At 40.5% G+C, this 9,384-nt stretch overlaps 1 pseudogene; it reads left to right on the forward strand.

Moving 5' to 3' along the window:
- Positions 1 to 1,518: 1,518 nt before the first annotated feature.
- LOC113300702 lies at positions 1,519 to 1,618 on the forward strand (annotated as a pseudogene).
- Positions 1,619 to 9,384: the final 7,766 nt, after the last annotated feature.

Genomic DNA, 9,384 nt, shown 5'->3' on the forward strand with positions numbered 1-9,384 from the left:
ACAGGTATATGGTTCTCTGGGTCAGGGACAGGTTGGGTATCTAAGACCACGAAATCCACAGGATAAATAAACTTGTCGACCTCAATAAGAACATATTCTATCACACTGCGAGGTATCTTGACAGACCTATCAGCTAACTGCAATGCTATCTTGGTAGGTTTCAATTCACCGAGCCCTAGCTTTAAGTACACATGGTATGGGAGTAAGTTCACACTGGCTCCTAAGTCAAGTAAAGCTTTGTGTACCCTGTGTTTTCCTATCGTACAAGCAATGGTAGGCGCACCTGGGTCTTTATATTTAGGAGTTGTGGGGTCTGAATGATCGAACTTACATGACTAGCTAAAAAGTCTTTTTTAGGGACACTAAGATTTCGCTTTCGCGTACACATATCCTTAAGAAACTTGGCATAAGCTGTAAGTTGCCTAATTGCTTCTAGTAACGGAAGGTTTATGGTAACTTTCCTAAAAACCTCCATTATGTCATTAAAGTTGGATTCACTCTTTGTTGGTACTAATAGCTGTGGAAATGGGGCTCTAGGCATAAAATAGGGCCTCTCAGGAGCCGAATTGACATCATCAGAAACTTTATCAGTCTCCTCAGCTATGGTTGGTCCTGAGGGGTGAACTATAGTATGCTCACTATCGGGCATGGTTACCTGATTGTCTACTACTCTGCCACTCCTAAGGGTTCTAACAGCATTCAATTGATTCGATGGTTTTGCACCTACTTCATGAACTCCTCTAGGATTGGGATTAGTCTGACTAGGGAACCTTCCGTTATCTCTCTCACTTAAGGTCTTAGCTATTTGGCCGACTTGAAGCTCTAACTTAGCAAGAGTCTGAGCATTAGTTTGAAAGTTCTGCTTGGTTTCCTGTTGAAAACTAACTTGGCTCTTTAATAACATGTCCTGGCTCTGTGCTAACATATCCTGGCTCTTTCTTAATATACTAAGAGATTCCTCTAAGCGCGTTATCTATTCTCTGAAGAGTTCTGAAACTGACCTGGAGAGTTCTTATCTGAACCAAACCCTGGGGATCATTAGAATTACTAAACTGACCTTGACTCTGGCTTTTAGACCACGAAAGGTTCGGATGGTTTCTCCAACCAGGATTATAGGTTTCTGATTATGGGTCAAACTTCTGACGGTTATCGAATCTAGTGTTATTATAGAGAGCATTGGCTTGCTCTTCATTATTCTGGCCTTCCCAAAAAGGCTCCAATCTACCATTAGTGTGACCCACTTCTAAAGCTTCTAACCTTTTCGCTATAGCATCAATTTTGGCATCTGATTCAAAACTTCCTTCTACCCTATTAATGTTTCCTCCGCCTAGAATAATTTTTTTCTGGGGTACCCTATTACTTTCCCATTGTTGGGTCTTTTCGGCGATTTCATGCAAGTATGACATCGCATCATCAACTGTTTGGTTTTCAAACCCACCTGTACACATGGACTCTACTGTAGTTGTGGTGGGATAATCTAAACCCTCGTAAAGGACCTGAACTAACCTAACTTTTTCTAAACCATGATGAGGACATTGGGATAATAAATCATTGAACCTTTCCAATTACCTATACAAAGACTCTCCATCTTGTTGCGAAAACGTGCAGATTTGCGTCCTAATAGACGATGTTTTATGCCTAGGGAAAAACTTGTTCAAAAAGGCAGATGTAAGTTGTTCATATGTTTCAATTGATTCGGAAGCCAAACTATACATCCACGACTTGTCTTTATCTTTTAAGGAAAAGGGGAATAACTTGAGTTTCAAAGCATCATCATCAAGGTTTATAATTTTCAGGGTACTGCAAATTTCCTCAAAGTCCCTAACATGTAAATAGGGGTTTTTATTTTCTTTCCCTAAAAAGATTGGGAGCAACTGTAAGGTTCCAGGCTTAAGTTCATAATTTGCTTCAGTTTCAGGTAACCTGATATACGAGGGACGAGTAGTCCTAGTAGGGTTCAACAAAGCTTTCAAATTCGCCATTTCTGGCGCTATTGGACTATCAGGGATTTTCTCCTCAAACGGACGTTCAAAAACGGAATTTTCAAGAATCAGACTTCCTAAATTGAGGTAATCGAGATGCTTAGAACTACTAGGTTTCTCTTTAACAAATATACCTAGGGCATCTCTTTTATGTTCAGGCATGCAACAGAATAAGGTAGGGAATTCTATGCAATCACAAAACAAGGCTGACTCAACCAAATCATACCTAAATTTCTAGCAAACAAAAAGCATGATGGCTCCACTTAGATTTTTTCTAGACTAGCTTCTATTCTTTCGAAAAGGAACTCGTTACAATCTGAGCAAACCCCTCTGGAATCAATCCGAGTCAAAGTAAGTTGAATCGAGGCGAGGGAAGCTCAGTGGAGCTTTGATACCCAAGGCTTCACCGGTTACACGGCGCAGTCACGCATTCAACTGACAGAAACCATCAAGAACTTCGAAGTATGCTCAAAAGAGTAACCAATATTTTTCGAACGACTTTCCTATTAAGCTCATTACCCTATAGGTCTCGTTCTAGTCAAAATTTTAGGCTTAGGTTCGCGTTCGGTTTCGTTTTCCTAAGGCGGGCAAGAAGAGAACGGTGATGAAATCTGAACCCTTATCTTGTATGGCCAGTCCTTGCCCTTTACTAGGAAATTAAATCAGTCGTTTTCAAGTCCTCAGCATATTTGCAAACGAAGGAATACAGTAAACCCTCTGATAGGGGATTCGCGGGTGTTTCGAAAAACTTACCTCCCGTACCAGACGGGCGAAGAACCGCTGAAGTCGACTCGGGCCACGACTCCTATGTCATGTACGAACCCAAGGGGGCGAGAAGATATCGTAATCACCGTCCTTCCCTACACACAGTTTGTATTTAAACCAACCCTTCCTTAGGGTTTAAAAATAATAATGTCCCAAAGTTCAATGTCCAAAGTGTCCAAAAAGAAAAGAAAAATTACAAAAATAGCAAACCCTAATACAGTTCTCTCTTTTTCTTTAATAAAAAAAATAAACAAAACCCTAAAAAAAATATCTAAAAATAAATTGTCTTCTTTTCCGTTCTTTTCGCTCCAAGTCTTTATGCTTTAAGATCCAGTCTTTACGAAATCACCAAACTCCTTGGCTCAATTCTCTTTATGATCCAAAACCTGTAGACAAAAGATAAATACCCAAAAACGTAAAAAAGAACAAAAACCTAAAAAATAAAAGAAAAATAAGTCTAAAACCCTAAAATCAAACCGCGTCGGCGGCGCCAAAAATTAATGTGGTTTATAGATAGTGGTAAAAGTGGTTCGATTGTCAGACTTGCGAAGGATAAAATATAGACTTAAATTCTAAAACTAAAATAGAAAACAAACTAAAAATTGTCACAAACTCAACCAAAGATGATATCAATATTAAAAGAACACTGAGGCTAAGATTCCACTATTTTCCAAGTTCAAAGTGATTTAATCCCAATAATTATATTTATGCAATTTTCTCGTTCAAGTTGATTCTAACTATTGCAACAAGTAGATTCTCAAAATAACAAGTGTAAATCCGAAGCATGGAACATCAAAAACCTAGGTCCAAGTATGCTCTATAAAAAGAAATAACAATTGCTTAACAAAAATCATTCAAACAATTTTCAACCAAGGCAAATAATCATAAAATAATTGAAAATAAATAAATAAAATAGGATATACCACTTCTTGTTGGAAAAATAGCTTCCTCTATCTCCTCAGCAATGGGGTTTAGCTCCTCATATTAATCACTTGCTCAAAATATTTGTTTATGGTTCAAAAGTTGATTAAAAGATGAAAAACTGTAACACTGATTGTTTGCAACGATGTATTGGTGTTGCAAAACAAAGGACTGACTGTTACAAAGAAGTCTTTGTAGCAGCGTTACGAATTTGAGACGCTGTTCTTATTTGCAACGCTTGTTCTTCAGCAGCAGCAGCAGAAACACGGGTTTTCCTGCAACTTGATCTTCTCAGCTCTGTAGTGTTACAAACTTCTCTGCGACTGCTCCAATGACTTCGTAACCTTCCCTGGAACTCGAACACACCTTTTATACTGCTCGGAAACCTAAAAATAACGATTAATTCTCTCCTTTTCTTTTCGTGCAAGCCACGACAATAATCTTCTCTGCCGATTTCCTTAAGCGTTTCTAAGACTTCCAAATCATCTGAAACTCTTCCTTAGATAGAATATCACCTTAGGAAACAATCTCACGCCTTTAGTCTCCCTGAAATTCCTAAAATAATTCCACAAAGTTTTCGTGTTCACTTCAACCTCTGTTTCCTTTTTTCGGATTATCCAGCCTAATTTGATCGATTCCAGCGCACATACCAAGACTGTTATGCTCAATCACGTCCATCCCAACAAATTTCAGCGATTGAATCTCTCTAAAACACCTTCGAAATCAATCCCCAACTCTGGTTCGTCTGCAACATTTTTTCCCGCCAATTTCTGAGTTTAAAAACGATGAAGATGACCTCCCCCTATCCTGTGCTGGTCTCCCTTTAGCAGCTGCCTGGAAATTAATGCCCCTTAGTAATTGGTTACCCCTTATCCATTTGAGGGGTCTGAATATCAAGTGTCCTCCGGGGGTGCCCCGCGCAACTTTTCGAGCAGATTTTCCAAAAATGTTTATTGGCCAAAAATACCTACACACACATAAAACACCATAATAAGTACAAAAATGAGCACTATCAATATATAGAATCGAGATAAATTAGACACAAAAATGTGTCTATCAGGAACACGGACACACGACCTACCGACCGTGTCGTGGTCAGTTCCACGCCAGTTTTATATTTTTAATACATTTTTATTATTTTCCATGATTTGATGAAAATTCTCTCATCTCAACTCTCCTTCGTCTCGAGAAAGCTCCTCGGTTTCATGGTACTTCCATAAATACATAACAAATAATATAAAATTAAGGAAAGGAGTGTGGGGCGTGACCATTGGCCAACCGGCCATGCCTTGGTCCCATCCGGCCTCACACCACACGGTTCCCTATTATTTTATTATTATTATTATTTCTCTAATTTCATGAAAAAACTCCTTGATTTCATGGTATTTTTTGCACAAATCATCATATAATAAAAAAATAAAATAAAATAACGAAAACTTGTGGGACCGGGCCACTAGCCAGTCCCACACGCCCTTTGCTTTATTATTTTATTATTATTTATCCTATTTTTCCTTGAATTCATCAAATTCCTTGATTTTATGGTATTTCTCTCAAATTAGGAAAAATTCCCTCAAATCATCAAAAATACCTAAAAATATTAAAAAACTATGAAAAACTCGTGGGACCGGTCCATAGCCGGCCGGCCATGCCTCCATGGTCACACACGCCCGTGTTTTTATTATTTTAATATTTTGCTTCCGTGAACTCATGAAAACTCCTTCAATTCATGGAAACTCCCTAAATTCATCAAATTTCTCAAAATTCATGAATTTTTCGTAAAATCATCAAAATGTTATAAAATTAAGGAAAGGGCACCACGGGACCGTGGTCACGACCGGCCGACCATGCCTTGACTACGGCGGTCCCACACCTCCTCATTCCTTATTTTATAATTATTTTTCATCATCTCATGGTGTTTTCCTCAGTTTCGTCGAAACCCTAATTTTGGCATATTTTCTCGAATGGATGCTCAATTGCACGCCGGAAAATATCAAAATTCTCAGGACTGAGACACGGACGCCTTGGGGACACGAGCATGCTATCTTGACCGACCAAGATGGGCTCTTTGGCTCACGGAAGCCGGTCCCATCAATTTTCACAGTTTTGACCTAATTTGCACAATTGCTCGTATTAGGTCCAAAACTCTTCCAAACACTTTGGATTTTCATGAAGTGATCGCCAGGCGGTCACGTGACAACCCAGTGCCGGTTTCATGACTCCATGGTCGGTCCCTCGCTTCGTCATAATTAATTAGGTTTTCTCACCTAAGGCTCAGACGAGCATTTTTGAATAAATGATTAAGCCAGCATTTAATCATTCTTCCACCAACAAATCGTCAACTCTTCAGGAGTTCTTCGTATTTGCTCACGTGAGCATATGGACACTATATGGTTGATCCACGGTCCCGTGTAGTTGCTCCCTCCTTCGTCCCATGGTTAAACTTCTGACGAACCATGAATTGATCATCAATTGATCAAATTAGGGTTTCTGAATCCAAGGATCATCATTCCAGATTCCAACCTTAATAATTTTACGACGGCCTCATGGTCATTAATTTTAGTAATTATACTCGGTTCAACGACCAGTATTCTAATTAATATTTTGGTACGCTGCCAATAATCCATCAGATGAGGAACACATGCTCAGACGATCAAATATTCAACAATTCATCACGTGAGCAACACTTGCTCAGGTGATAAATATTTGCTCAAACCAAGGAATATTGTTTCAACAATCAATATTCAACGATCCATCCAATGAGCAATACTTGCTCACTTCATCGTAAGAATTATACCTCTGTCTCATGACATGTTCAATTCATGAGTTTCAGAACATCATGTTCGACACTCAGCAACAACATGGACTCATCGTCCCATCAAACCACGAAGTCATCAATTGACTAACAAACCACGAGACGTCAATCGTGTCACTTAGGGGGATATCACTTAGGGTTTTGGTCTGGCGGTCTACGACACATGTGTTCAAACACACGATGGAATGTGAGCAAGTCGTGCAGTCAGTTGAAGGAATTCATGAGGTAGTGGGTGGAAAATCGACCAAGTCTCCACATGTTGAGAAACTGGTTTCAAACACGATCTCCACTTTCCCACTCCTTGATTCCATCAACTGTCACACTTCTTGGGATCATGGTGTCTAAAATTCCAGCAATATAAATAAGTCTCTGAATCATGATTGAATCAGCATCATCAGTATCATCAATCTCACGTCAAACTGACAACACGAGATCATCAACTCATCAATTGAGCAACTACTCTCAATTGAGCAATTTCAATCATTCAGAGCTTATCATATTTAGAATTCATACACCCACAATCTTTGATTACCATTGATTCCACGCATTTCTCAGCTTCCCTCCCCTACAGATCAAACCATCCTCTCTTGTGACCGAATTTACTCTGGAACGTTCATTGTCTTGATTTAGGCCGGAGTACTACAGATTGGTCTCTCGAATATAAAGCACCCCCTTTGCAGCGGTGCATCTGTGTGAGGTTTAACATTTCGCTCGGTTCGAGGAGTCTCCTCCATACGGTCGTCTCCTCAATTCCTTAAAAACCAGCAAATCGTTTTCCCCCATCTACAAGGACAAACAACATCTGCGATTGTTGAGACGGAATTTCCTGAGCAGGTTCCAAATGATGAAGCCGTCATGGTGACTTCTTATGAAATGCCTCCTGTGACTGGTGAAGTATTGATAATGCAACCTGTTGTTCCTGGTGCTATCTTCGATTCTTCCTTTTTATACCCCTCATGCAGGTCATGTGTTGGTTGGGGGATTCAATGTGCCGGCTCAGTTCGAGGAGTTATACACGATGATATGGAAGAAGCATGGCCACATTGCTACCACCACGAAGCTCAAAATTCGACTTGCATTGGTCAACCGCGTCCAAGAAGCTTTATTCTCCATTCACGGGATGAGCGTCACGACTGGTCGAACCGTTTCTGAGGAGATGATTGAAGACTGGAAGTGCCATCGGGACGTGTTTGTGCAGTACGACTTCAACGCTCCTTGGTTCTTCAAAGGGTTCTCTGAAATCCAGGAGCTTCAGAAACTGCAAAACGGAGTTCCTTCTGCAGACTGTATTGCTCGCCAGGAAGAAGAGCTTGAAAAGTTGTCTAAGGAGTTGAAGCTGAAACAGGACGCACTCCAAAGGATGAAAGCTGCTCTTGCTCAGAAGGATGAGTTGCTGCTGAAGGAATTTCCTTGAAGTATTCGTGCCGCCTACTTGTGTCCTTTATTTAGATGCTTTTGAGTGATTGCGAGGATTTCCTTTCACAATTTGATTTCAGGTTTTGAACTAATAGGTGGTTGAATTTTGAACTGGTTTATTTTTTGAGATAGTTTTGTGAACAATTAATTTTCTGAAAGAGATTATTCTAAATAGAATTTGCGTCTTGGTTATGAATGATTATACATGTCTCATGAAATTGTAAATATCGTGTGAAAAGGGAAACACGAAGGGAAACAACCATGGTGTTTAATCATTCAGTTTCTTTCTCCACGTGTGGGATGCCAAGTCCCCAGTAAATTCTAAAAATATATTTCTCGCAAAATTGTTTGATAGAACTTACTTGCTCTTTGGAGCCTCATTTGCACGAAACTGAATCTTCCCGAGAAACCTCCCCAAGGAAATCGTCCGCACTAATTTTCAGAGAGGGAAAGCTACTCTTCTGAATTAAGTTTCTTCTGAACAATGCGCTTCAAGGTGTTGCATTCACTGGTGGGGTGGTGAAGGAACCGGTGATAATGACAATATCTTGGATCCTTTATTTCTTGATCGGTCGGTGGACGTCGTACAGGAGGTAGCTCCACCTCTCCGTTTCGTACCCATGCCTCTAGCATCTCCAAAATATTTTTCATTGGGAACGGGAAATGTAGATACCTTGAGTCTAGCTTTTCTTGCGCTAGTAGACATCGTGACGTCTCTATGTGGCTTTGATGTGAAGCACGCTTCGGAGACAGAGTTGGAAGACCAGTGTGTGTCATCATATCTGCGGATCGCTTGACTGGGTGACGGAATGCGGAAGGCGTCGTAATATCACTGCTGGGTGAATGAATTGAACGCTCCCATCCTCTGTAATCACGTGTTCTTTGACTGATCTCTGCCTCCTCGAGCATTTCTTCACCTGGCTGAAAGGTCGTTGTGGATTGGGCAGTTTTCTAAGCTTCGGCAAGAGTTTTGAGGTACAAATCTTCCAGCAAGGCTCCGTAAGCTGCAGGCTCCCTTTCTTTATCCGGTAGATGTGGCATCCCGGACAAGTCTTTCCTTCTGCGGAGTTGTCTCGAGTCTCTGTTGCCATCTGGACCATGTTGCTCGTCTCTCCTAAGTCCCCTGTGGCTATGCGCTCTCTCTGCATCTCCGCTGGTAAAGGCATGACTTCTATATAAGGATTCAGCTTTTCTTGCACCGTCTGGGTAAATGCCTGCCGATCCTTCTTGTAACTGGGCTGATATATCGTTCAAAAGACGGAATGTTTCGCTCTGCCTTCTAGCGATACCAGCTTGATTTTTCAGGACATCCTCCAGCATTCTAGCCACACTTCCTATGATATCTGAATCATTTATGGTTTCCGAAGAATCTAGTGGACGAAGATACATCGTGAGATGAAAATCGAGATGAAAACCGAAAAACGAATAGGTTAATGATTGAATCGAAACCAAGCTTTGTCCCCAAAATTTAGAAGGTTGGAATGAATA

Source organism: Papaver somniferum, chromosome 7, assembly GCF_003573695.1.
Source record: "Papaver somniferum cultivar HN1 chromosome 7, ASM357369v1, whole genome shotgun sequence".
Taxonomy (NCBI): Eukaryota; Viridiplantae; Streptophyta; class Magnoliopsida; order Ranunculales; family Papaveraceae; genus Papaver; species Papaver somniferum.